The sequence below is a fragment of the Coregonus lavaretus genome (genome assembly GCF_964263955.1).
Source record: "Coregonus lavaretus genome assembly, chromosome: 6".
Classification (NCBI taxonomy): domain Eukaryota; kingdom Metazoa; phylum Chordata; class Actinopteri; order Salmoniformes; family Salmonidae; genus Coregonus; species Coregonus lavaretus.
The window spans coordinates 21,946,770-21,960,332 of NC_139993.1; positions in this window are offsets into that span (position 1 = coordinate 21,946,770).

Consider the following 13,563-nt stretch of genomic DNA (forward strand, 5'->3'; position numbering starts at 1 on the left):
AAGACCCAGCCACGACCCATCTTCAATGCTCTTACTGAGGGAAGGAGGTTGTTGGCCAAGATCTCGCGATACATGGACCCATCCATCCTCCCCTCAATACGGTGCAGTCGTCCTGTCCCCTTTGCAGAAATCATCCCCAAAGACTGATGTTTCCACCTCCATGCTTCACGGTTGGGATGGTGTTCCTGGGGTTGTACTCACCCTTCTTCTTCCTCCAAACACGGCGAGTGGAGTTTAGACCAAAAAGCTCTATTTTTGTCTCATCAGACCACATGACCTTCTCCCATTCGTCCTCTGGATCATCCAGATGGTCATTGGCAAACTTCAGACGGGCCTGGACATGCGCTGGCTTGAGCAGGGGGACCTTGTGTGCGCTGCAGGATTTTAATCCATGACGGCGTAGTGTGTTACTAATGGTTTTCTTTGAGACTTTGGTCCCAGCTCTCTTCAGGTCATTGACCAGGTCCTGCTGTGTAGTTCTGGGCTGATCCCTCACCTTCCTCATGATCATTGATTCCCCACGAAGTGAGATCTTGCATGGAGCCCCAGACCGAGGATGATTGACCGTCATCTTGAACTTCTTCCATTTTCTAATAATTGTGCCAACAGTTGTTGCCTTCTCACCAAGCTGCTTGCCTATTGTCCTGTAGCCCATCCCAGCCTTGTGCAGGTCTACAATTTTATCCCTGATGTCCTTACACAGCTCTCTGGTCTTGGCCATTGTGGAGAGGTTGGAGTCTGTTAGATTGAGTGTGTGGACAGGTGTCTTTTATACAGGTAACAAGTTCAAACAGGTGCAGTTAATACAGGTAATGAGTGGAGAACAGGAGGGCTTCTTAAAGAAAAACTAACAGGTCTGTGAGAGCCGGAATTCTTACTGGTTGGTAGGTGATCAAATACTTATGTCATGCAATAAAATGCAAATTAATTACTTAAAAATCATACAAAGTGATTTTCTGGATTTTTGTTTTAGATTCCGTCTCTCACAGTTGAAGTGTACCTATGATAAAAATGACAGACCTCTACATGCTTTGTAAGTAGGAAAACCTGCAAAATCGGCAGTGTATCAAATACTTGTTCTCCCCACTGTATATAATGAATATGAATTGGGTGGATTGAGATTATTAAATATAAAAGCACTAAACCTCTCTAAAAGCGTCACTTATTCAAAAGTTTTACTTGAACCCTAAATGGTTCTCAAGTAGATTACTAAGAAAAGCTCATCCATTGTTTAAAAATTGCCTTTTTGCCTTTGTGCAGATTGCCACGTCACATTTTCGATTAATTGAAAATGATACTTTTTTCAAAGTATCTCTCTTTTTCAAACAAGCATTGCAGAGCTGGGTACAATTTCAATTTCATCCCCTGAAAAGATACATGAAATATTACAAATATTATGGCTGAACTCAAATGTGCTGGTTGATAAAGCCCAGTATTTATGGGAAAGATGTTTGAAAAGGGTATTTTGTTTTTAAATGATATTGTAAATTTGAATGGTAGAGTTATGTCTTTCATGGAGTTATCATAATTGTATGGGAAGGTCTGCTCAATCAAAGATTACAACCAATTGATTACAGCATTACCCCAGAAATGGAGGAGGCAGGTGGCAGTGGGAGGAGGTAGGGAACTGGTCTGTCTTTCCAATATAAAGGATCAAAACTGGCGGAGGAATAAAAATATCATGAATAGGAAAGTATACCAGTTTCATTTGAGGACCAGGATGTGCCATACAAATAGCCACATTTTTGATGTACCGATTCCATGGTACAGGGTGTATGAGTTGATATATAAAACGACTCAACATTCAAGACTTTTCAGCTAAAATTATTATATAGAATTCCTGCCACCAACAAAATGTTGAATATTTGGGGCATACAATCATCGAAGCTCTGCAGATTTTGTTGTGAGGATACAGAATCAATAGACCATATATTTTGGTATTGCCCTCAGAGTAGCCTGTTTCTGGTCTCAGGTTCAGGAATGGCTGAAAATGCATAACATTGATCTAAAATTGACCCTAGAAAGTCAATTACTAATGTACTAATACTCTTAGTAAAAGTATTTATCTTCAACTTGCAATCTGTGGATTCTATTCGATTAGAAAGATTGAAATTGTATGTTAAACATCACAGCAAAGTTGAAAGATACAGTTGAAGTCGGAAGTTTACATACACCTTAGCCAAATACATTTCAACTCAGTTTTTCACAATTCCTGACATTTAATTCTAGTAAAAAATCCATGTCTTAGGTCAGTTAGGATCACCACTTTATTTTAAGAATGTGAAATGTCAGATTTATTTCAGCTTTTATATCTTTCAGCACATTCCCAGTGGGTCAGAAGTTTACATACACTCAATTAGTATTTGGTAACATTTCCTTTAAATTGTTTAACTTGGGTCAAATGTTTCGGGTAACCTTCCACAAGCTTCCCACAATAAGTTGGGTGAATTTTGGCCCATTCCTCCTGACAGAGCTGGTGTAACTGAGTCAGGTTTGTATGCCTCTTTGCTCGCACACGCTTTTTCAGTTCTGCCCACAAATGTTCTATAGGATTGAGGTCAGGGCTTTTTGATGGCCACTCCAATACCTTGACTTTTTTGTCCTTAAGCCATTTTGCCACAACTTTGGAAGTATGCTTGGGGTCATTGTCCATTTGGAAGACCCATTTGTGACCAAGCTTTAACTTCCTGACTGATGTCTTGAGATGTTTCAATATATCCACATAATTTTCCTTCCTCATGATGCCATCTATTTTGTTAAGTGCACCAGTCCCTCCTGCAGCAAAGCACCCCCACAGCATGATGCTGCCACCCCGTGCTTCACGGTTGGGATGGTGTTCTTCGGCTTGCAAGTCACCTCCTTTTTCCTCCAAACATAACGATGGTCATTATGGCCAAACAGTTCTATTTTTGTTTCATCAGACCAGAGGACATTTCTCCAAAAAGTAATTTCTTCGTCCCCATGTGCAGTTGCAAACCGTAGTCTGGATTTTTTATGGTGGTTTTGGAGCAGTGGCTTCTTCCTTGCTGAGCGGCCTTTCAGGTTATGTCGATATAGGACTCGTTTTACTGTGGATATAGATACTTTTGTACCTGTTTCCTCCAGCATCTTCACAAGGTCCTTTGCTGTTGTTCTGGGATTGATTTGCACTTTTCACACCAAAGTATTTTCATCTCTAGGAGACAGAACGCGTCTTTTGCTGAGCGGTATGATGGCTGCGTGGTCCCATGTTGTTTATACTCACGTACTATTGTTTGTACAGATGAACGTGGTACCTTCAGGCGTTTGGAAATTGCTCCCAAGGATGAACCAGACTTGTGGAGGTCTACAATTTTTTTTCTGAGGTCTTGGCTGATTTATTTTGATTTTCCCATGATGTCAAGCAAAGAGGCACTGAGTTTGAAGGTAGGCCTTGAAATACATCCACAGCTGGGCGGGGGATGGAATGACGGTCAAAGATAAAAGTAAAGAATATATATATAACAAAATATAACAAAACAGTTTGAATGACACTGAGTGGCAGCGTTGTTACAGCTAATGCCTGTTTGTCTGAGGCTGATGCCGTGCAGGTGTTTGTACACATGCATATACACACACTCTCATTCAAATGCACACATGTGCACGTACACGGACACACACACACGTAAATAGTGCCATACATGCACTCAAACATATTCTGTTGGGCTTGCTGTTATGATTTTTGTTGTCCTTGATGTCTTTTGTTTTTTGCATTGTTGTTTTCTGTCTTTCTCTGTTGTTCATTTTGTTGGTTGTTGGTGCATTGGGGAAGGGGCTTGGGGACGGGGATCTTGGTGGTCTTGGTGGTGGGGAATGTCATTATTTCATTTTTCTCGAGGGGTGGGGGGGGGGGGGGGGGTTTGGGGGGCGGGATGCGGACTGTGGTGGGTTTTGGATCGCTGGTTCGTGTCCCCGTTTTTGACCTTGTGGTAGATGTGTCGACTTGCCCTTGAGCAGGGCGTTCACCCTGGTTAATTTTGTGTGTCGCTCTGGATGGGAGTCTGTCAGAAGAAAAACGTTTTTTAAAAACAACATATTTACTTGTTATAATAGTATTTTTTATTAAAAACATTTATTTGTATTTTTATAAATATGTTGGCAACTGTTTTATAAAAGCAATAATGCTCTCGAACCCAGCACAGGCCTAAGAACAGCCCTTGACTGAAGTTGTCACACGATCATTTCCAGATTCTCAGGCATTATTGCTTAACTCTTTTTTTGTTGTGTTGCTGATGTATGCACCTAAATCATTCAATAGGTAGGTGCATACATCAAGATGGCGCCGACAGACAGCTCTGCTTCTAGCTCCTAAGCAACTTTGCAATATTTTGTTTTTTTGTGTGTTATTTCTTACATTATTAATCCAGAACGTTTTTTGTGTTATTATTTAGTACAGCCGGAAAGAACTTTGGATATCAGAGCAATGATAACTCACCAGCATTACGACCAGGAATACGACTTCCCCAATTGGATTCTTTGTTCGTACCCCCCAGGGCAATTGAATTTATCCCAGAGGCTTGCTCCTCCCTTCCTATTGGCAGAAACTTAAACAGAAAGTACCCGTGCTAAGGTCTCCTGAGTGGCGCAGTGGTCTAAGGCACTGCATCGCAGTGCTAACTGTGCTACTAGAGATCCTGGTTCAAATCCAGGCTCTGTCGCAGCCGGCCGCGACCGGGAGACTCATGGGCGGCGCACAATTGGCCCAGCGTCGTCCAGGGTAGGGGAGGGAATGGCTGGTAGGGATGTAGCTCAGTTGATAGAGCATGGCGTTTGCAACGCCAGGGTTGTGGGTTCGATTCCCACGGGGGGGCAGTATAAAAAAAATAAAAAAAAATATGTATTCACTAACTGTAAGTCGCTCTGGATAAGAGCGTCTGCTAAATGACTAAAATGTAAAATGTAATGTAAATGTAAGGTCTATTCAACGCTGGTCTGATCAATCGGAATCCATGCTTCAAGATTGTTTTGATCACGCGGACTGGGATATGTTCCGGGTAGCCTCTGAGAATAACATTGACGTACAGTGGGGAAAAAAAGTATTTAGTCAGCCACCAATTGTGCAAGTTCTCCCACTTAAAAAGATGAGAGAGGCCTGTAATTTTCATCATAGGTACACGTCAACTATTACAGACAAAATGAGAATTTTTTTTCCAGAAAATCACATTGTAGGATTTTTTATGAATTTATTTGCAAATTATGGTGGAATTATTTGGTCAATAACAAAAGATTCTCAATACTTTGTTATATACCCGTTGTTGGCAATGACACAGGTCAAACGTTTTCTATAAGTCTTCACAAGGTTTTCACACACTGTTGCTGGTATTTTGGCCCATTCCTCCATGCAGATCTCCTCTAGAGCAGTGATGTTTTGGGGCTGTCGCTGGGCAACACGGACTTTCAACTCCCTCCAAAGATTTTCTATGGGGTTGAGATCTGGAGACTGGCTAGGCCACTCCAGGACCTTGAAATGCTTCTTACGAAGCCACTCCTTCATTGCCCGGGCGGTGTGTTTGGGATCATTGTCATGCTGAAAGACCCAGCCACGTTTCATCTTCAATGCCCTTCCTGATGGAAGGAGGTTTTCACTCAAAATCTCACGATACATGGCCCCATTCATTCTTTCCTTTACACGGATCAGTCGTCCTGGTCCCTTTGCAGAAAAACAGCCCCAAAGCATGATGTTTCCACCCCCATGCTTCACAGTAGGTATGGTGTTCTTTGGATGCAACTCAGCATTCTTTGTCCTCCAAACACAACGAGTTGAGTTTTTACCAAAAAGTTATATTTTGGTTTCATCTGACCATATGACATTCTCCCAATCCTCTTCTGGATCATCCAAATGCACTCTAGCAAACTTCAGACGGGCTGTTAAGGAGCCTTTTGGTCCTAGACTTGGCGCTCCGGTACAGCTTGCCGTGCGGTAGCAGAGAGAACAGTCTATGACTTGGGTGACTGGAGTCTTTGACAATTGTTTGGCTTTTTCCTCTGACACCTCCTAGTATAGAGGTCCTGGATGACTGGGCCGTACGCACTACCCTCTGTAGCACCTTACGGTCTGATGCCGAGCAGTTGCCATACCAGGCGGTGATGCAACCGGTCAGGATGCTCTCGATGGTGCAGCTGTAGAACTTTTTGAGGATCTGGGGACCCATGCAAAATCTTTTCAGTGTCCTGAGGGGGAAAAGGTGTTGTCGTGCCCTCTTCACGACTGTCTTGGTGTGTGTTATCATGAGTTTCTGGTATTGAGAAGATGCAAGAGAGTATGTTACACAGATGGAGATTGGATTCAGTCATTATTTAATGGTCACAATATTGGATTCAATGACAGGGGGTGGCCTCCTGCCTTCTGAACGACTTCCATACAAAATCTCTCAGCTTATATAATGCCCTTCCAATCTACTTTTATCTTACACAGTTGCTAACCATCATTGATTATCACTCATCTACCACCATATCATCCACCTCCTTCGTGTCATGTGGCACTGACCTTCTGTTACTCACTCATGACACCAATAACACGTCTTGTCCTTGTTCTCTGTCCACATACAGATTATGATCTCTCCATACATTAATGAATCTTGTATCACAAATCATCATAACAGTGTGTTTGGACCATGATAGTTCGTTGGTGATGTGGACACCAAGGAACTTGAAACTCTCGACCCGCTCCACTACAGCCCCGTCGATGTTAATTTGGGCCTGTTCGGCCCGCCTTTTCTTGTAGTCCACGATCAGCTCCTTTGTCTTGCTCACATTGAGGGAGAGGGTGTTGTCCTGGGACCACACTGCCAGGTCTCTGACCTCCTCCCTATAGGCTGTCTCATCTTTGTCGGTGATCAGGCCTACCACTGTTGTCTCGTCAGCAAACTTAATGATGGTGTTGGAGTCGTGTTTGGCCACGCAGTCGTAGGTGAACAGGGAGTACAGGAGGGGACTAAGCACGCACTCCTGAAAGCCCCCATTGTTGAGGATCAGCGTGGCAGACATGTTGTTGCCTACCCTCAGGAAGTCCAGGATCCATTTGCAGAGGGAGGTGTTTAGTCCCAGGGTCCTTAGCTTAGTGATGAGCTTTGTGGGCACTATGGTGTTGAACGCTGAGCTGTAGTCAATGAACAGCATTCTCACATAGGTGTTCCTTTTGTCCAGGTGGGCAAGGGCAGTGTGGAGTGCGATTGAGATTGCATCATCTGTAGATCTGTTGGGGCAGTATGCGAATTGGAGTGCGTCTAGGGTATCCGGGATGAGGCTGTTGATGTGAGCCATGACCAGCCTTTCAAAGCACTTCATGGCTACCGACGTGAGTGCTACGGGGCATGAATTATTTAGGCAGGTGACATTCGCTTCCTTGGGCACTTACAGACTCGGTCAGGGAGAGGTTGAAAATGTCAGTGAAGACACTTGCCAGTTGGTCCGCGCATGCTTTGAGTACACGTTCTGGTAATCCGTCTGGCCCCGCGGCTTTGTGAATGTTGACCTGTTTCAAAGGTCTTGCTCACATCAGCTACCGAGAGCGTTATCGCACAGTCGTCTGGAACAGCTGGTGCTCTCATGCATGCTTCAGTGTTGCTTGCCTCGACATGAGCATAAAAGGCATTTAGCTCATCTGGTAGGCTCGCGTCACTGGGCAGCTCGCAGCTGGTTTTCCCTTTGTAGTCCGTAATAGTTTTCAAGCCCTGCCAAATAGACACACACCCCCGCCCCTCGTCTTACCTGACGTAGTTTCTCTGTCCTGCCGATGCATGGAAAATCCCGCCAGCTCTATATTTTCCGTGTCGTCGTTCAGCCACGACTCGGTGAAACATAAGATATTACAGTTTTTAATGTCCCGTTGTAGGATATTTCTGATCGTAGATCATCAATTTTTTCCCCCCAATGATTGCACGTAGGCCAATAGAACGGATGGTAGTGGAGGTTTACGAATTCTCAGAAGGCAGCCCGATGTCCGCCCCCTTTTTCTCCGTCTTTTATTCACGCAAATGACGGGGATTTGGGCCCGTTCCCGAGAAAGCAGTATATCCTTTGCGTCGGACTCGTTAAAGAAAAAATCTTCGTCCAGTTCGAGGTGAGTAATTGCTGTTCTGATGTCCAGAAGTTATTTTCAGTCATAAGAGACGGTAGCAGCAACATTATGTACACAATAAGTGAACTTTTTTTTTTACAAACAACGCGAAAAAACTAACAAAATAGCACAGTTGGTTAGAAGCCCTTAAAACGGCAGCCTCCTTTGTCAGGTTTGTTTGTCTCTTTGTCCCTGTGTTTCTAAGTGTGTGTGTGTGTGTGTGTGTGTGTGTGTGTGTGTGTGTGTGTGTGTGTGTGTGTGCGTGTGTGTGTGTGTACAGTACGACTGCTTGTGCCTATTTCTTTCTCTCCATCTCATGAAACCACAGTGTCCCTATTCAGTTCCTCTGAAACCAATTCAAAGAAGAACCTTATAGCTGCAAAGACCCAATCTCTGACAAACCGACAGAATATACCTGACTGTCGTGTCCAAGAAGAAAGAGAACAATCAACAATCTGACTTCAAGTGTGCTGCTGTGGTGGAAAGAGAGATGGGGGGATGGGCCAGCTTGCTTTCAAAGTACTGGGATATTTCTGAAATGAATGTAATTTAAAAAATATATTTTAATTTTCGTATTGCTTCCTTTCCCTCTCTTTTATACAATAAGATGAGGGGCTAGGCATGGAAGTGGGGGGAAGGAGGCTAGCTAGTTTTTACGTCCACCATTTATGATTTCTGTATTCCCCAGCCATTGTTGTGGAAGGGGTTTTAAGAGGCAGATTGCAGGACTTGTGTTTAGTGTAACAGAGAGATGGACATAAGGATTAGGCAAAGAGAGGACCAAGAGACTCTGAGGACCAAGATATTGTACAGACCAAGATACTGTACGGACCAAGATACTGTATAGACCAAGATATCTATAGACGAAGATACTGTACTGTCCCAGGGAACAAGGGGCAAGATGAGGCTGGTGGCACTGTGCCTGCTAGTCATCAGTGGATGCTGCTGCTGCTCTGTGGATGGAGATTCAGGTGAGTGTTGCATCTTGGTTAATGTTTTAATGGGCACACAACCATACCGAATAGAAAACATGCTATTCTTAGTGCAGCGGAGAACACGTGAATTTCTAATGTGAGTATAGATACTGTAGAGGAAAAAGAGGGCAACTGAGAAAATAGTGTCATCCACGATATGGTGTTCACGTTATTATGATGTGCATTCAGGATGTACACACAGAACATATTGGGCTACTAAAATAGCTCAGCTGGTAGAGCACGGCGCTTGTAACGCGAAGGTAGTGGGTTCGATCCCCGGGACCACCCATACACAAAAATGTATGCACGCATGACTGTAAGTCGCTTTGGATAAAAGCGTCTGCTAAATGGCATATTATATTATATTATTATAAAATTAATGGGCACTTCCTAATAAGTCATAAACAAATTATGTATTTACAGTAATACCATGTTATCACACTTGATTATTCTCATGTCATAGTATGCAATGGCATCCAAAACAAACTATTAAGCATTATCACACACATCTACTGTAAGTTAACCTTATTAGGATGCAGTAGAACTCCACTGTAAACCCCAAGGCATTTTTAACTCAAATACTTCTAGTAAGTTGTACTCAAAGTCAATGAAAAGTAATTATTACTTAAAATGTTTATGTGCTACTGACTCAAAACGAATGAGAAGTCACATCAAGTAAATGTTTTAAAGTAATGATAACAAACTTTTTTTCCAGAATGCTTTACTTCAGGTAGATTTTTTGGAATTGTTTTTAATATGTATTTTTGCATGTACATTGATTGATTAATCTTATGCTACACAAAGATACATAACATACATTTTTCTAAACTAATCCAATCATTAAGTTTGGTTTTGTTGCACCCGTTACTGAAATGGTTGTTCCAGTTTATATGGCTTAGGTACAGTAGTCGCCTAAAGGAAGAACCACGGTATGACGCAACTTTTAAAGGAAGAACCACTGTAGTCGCCTAACCCTGGCAGTCACTATGAACTGTTGGATATCCTAACTCTGGCTGGATTCCAAAAGGAATTACACATCACGTTGCAAGCTAGCGTAATGTGCCTTGCAGGTAGAGTTGCAAAATTCTGGTAAGATTCCTGGAAATCCTTCAGCCAGGAGTTTTAGAAAATCTGGGAATTTTGGGAAAGTTACTGGAATTCTGCAACCCCACTTACAGGCCAGATGTGGGCTGTAAACCATGAGTTTCAGGCCACTGAGTTTGGGTATATTTAATGTAGACGCAGGGAGTCAGGAAGATTTTAGATTTTAGTCATTTAGCAGACGCTCTTATCCAGAGCGACTTACAGTTAGTGCATACATTTTTCATACTGGCCCCCCGTGGGAATCGAACCCACAACCCTGGTGATGCAAGCGCCATGCTCTACCAACTGAGCTACAGGAGGCCTGGTGCAGGTGCAGTTGGAGAGTTTAATATAAATGAACACGTAACGATTAAAAAAACAAGGACTGCGTCTGAACATGGAAACAGAGACAATAACACCTGATTGGAAATAACAACGGAGTGCTATAAATAGGGTGAGTAATCAGGGAAGTGATAAGTTCCAGGTGTGCCTGATGATGCGCAGGTGTGCGTAATGAAGGGTTGCCAGGACCGGTGGTTAGTAAATTGGTGACATCGTACGCTGGAGGTGAGGAGCAGGAGTAGACGTGAGAGTAAAGCTAGGGCTCAAGATAAGGCCTCATGAGATATGTAATGTAATAAATAGATTCATTATAATGATAGCATATGCCTAGAAACTCACTTGGTGAATGCCACAGGACTGAACATTTATGAATTCAACAACCATGTCTCTGTCACTAACGTATGCAGTCATGGGTTGTAACTCTACACTTCACTCAAAAAGGCAAGGCACACTGGGAAATTATATTGGAGGCGTGGCTTAGTGTGGGCATTATAAAAAAAATTCTCAAGCTGACACAACTAAAATCTGGACCACTACACAGTCACAGTGACTCTATCGGTTTAAGTAATGACTACAAAATCAGTTTAAGTAACTGTACTCAGATATATACTGAACAAAAATATAAACGCAACATGCAACAATTTCAAAGATTTTCCTGTTACAGTACATATAGGGAAAACAGTCAATTGAAATAAATTAATTAGGCCCTAATCTATGGATTTGACATGACTGGGCAGGGGTGCAGACATGGGTGGGCCTGGGAGGGCATAGGCCCACCCACTGGGAAGCCAGGCCCAGCCAATCAGAATGAGTCTTTCCCCACAAAAGGGCTTTATTACAGACAGAAATACTCCACAGCCTTTTGTTGACCCCAGCATTAGGTGCATCTGTGTAATGATCATGCTGTTTAATAAGCCTCTTGATATGCCACACCTGTCAGGTGGATGGATTATCTTGGCAAAGGAGAAATGCTCACTAACAGGGATATAAACACATTTGTGCACATCATTTGAGAGAAATAAGCTTTTGTGCAAATGGAAAATTTCTGGGATTTTTATTTCAGCTCACGAAACATGTTGCGTTTCCTCAAAGGTTTTGAGTAATGACAGCACATTTTCCTTCATGGGAACCACTAAACTCAAATCACTTCTGTAGCTCCTTAAGCCCTTAGACCAACCATTGTTTGATCTTGAGGAGTAGTCTCTTGCCTCTCAAAGTTTGGTGCGGGACTTTGCCTCTTGGTGCCTCTTTTATAATTGTCCACCAATCAAGCTCTCTTGCAGCTGTAAAAGTCCTCCTCTCTTTTACAAGCACCCAACTGTAGTATGGCCGTGAGATCTGCTGTCCTGCACATCAATGTCATTACGTCATTTATGGCCCCGTTTATTCGACTTATTGATTTGGATTTATGGCATTATTCATCTGTCTATTTAGGTGAATATGAGCGTCACCTCGTGACTGAGCCAAAATAGATCACAGACATCTGGGACAGGGGTTCGACTAATCATTCCAATAGCTCTCTGTTTCTCTCTTGCTTTCGCTTTCACTCACATTGTATCTTTCTCTCTCTCCATCCCTCTCCATATATCTCTCCGTTGCTCTCTCTTTCCCTCTCTATATACAGTGCTGCTTGAAAGTATGTGAACCCTACAGGGCTCGTAATTATTTTGCTATAAAACATTAAAATAAACATGAAATCCTTATCTAAACCCCAATTCGTAATAAAGACATTCCAAGTAAATGACAGAAACAAAAAATACATATTTTCATTGTTTATTTAACAAAAGTGGTTTAACATAAACTCTGATTTGATGTGTGCAAAAATATGTGAGCCCCTTCAGTCAATAGCTTGTGGCACCTCCATTAGCAGCGATAACTTGGACTCAATGTCTCCTATAGCCAGTAATCAGTCTCTGACATCTGTTTTGAGGGATTTTTGCTCCTCCTCCTTACATAACTCAGCCAATTGAGTGAGGTTTCAGGGGTGTCTGGCATGAACTGAATGCTTCAGGTCCTGCCACAGCATCTCCATTGGATTTAGGTCATGACTTGGCCAATCCAAAACACAAATCTTCTTTCTCCCGAGCCATTCTTTGGTAGATTTGCTTGAATGCTTTGGGTCGTTGTCTTGTTGGAAGACCCATTTTCGGCCCAGCTTTAGCTCCTTGACTGATGGCCTGACGTTCCGTTCAAGAATCTCCTGGTATACCTCAGAATTCATGGTTCCTTTAATGATGTGGAGTCATCCAGGTCCAGAGGAAGAAAAGCAGCCCCAGATCTTGATATTCCCACCACCATGCTTGACTGTTGGTATAATGTTATTTTTGGTGGTAGGCAGTGTTGGGTTTTCACCAAACATAGCAGTGTTGATTGTGACGTAAAAGGTCAATTTTGGATTCATCGGTCCAGAGAATGGACTTCCAGAAACCTTCAGGTTTGTCCAGGTGGTCTCTGGCAAAGTTAAGACGGACAGTTTGGTTCTTTTTTGACAGCAGAGGCCTCTTCCTAGCAACCCTCCTATGAATGGCATTTCAAATCAGTGTTCTGCTTATTGTTGAAGCATGCACAGTTACCTGAGATGCAGCAAGGGAGTTCTGCAAATCTCTAGATGTTATGTTTGGGTTGGCTTTTACTTGATTTATTATTGTTCTTGTGGCTTTTGGGGATATTTTGGAAGGGCATACACTTCTAAGCCGAGTTGCTGTCATGTTAAATGCTCTCCATTTGTAAATGATTTGCCTCACAGTGGACTGATGGAACTCAAATATTTTTTAGATTATTTTATAGCCTTCCCCAGACTTAAATGCTCTCACTACCCTTGTCCTGATGTCCTCTGAGATATCCTTTCCTCTCGGCATGGTGTGTTTTGCATTCACCTGGATGGGTAACACCAAACTAACCAGGTTTCTTATCTCTATTTATTAGAGTCCCACCCAAACTCTTTCCTAACAATCTCTCCTTTGATTGGTTCATTTGGTAGCTAATTATTTACCCACCTGATTCTACTTACCTACTTGATTTAACCAATGCAACTTGGGTTTCACTTATTTTTGCACCAGCACTAATTACTTTTTAGTTTTATTTTTC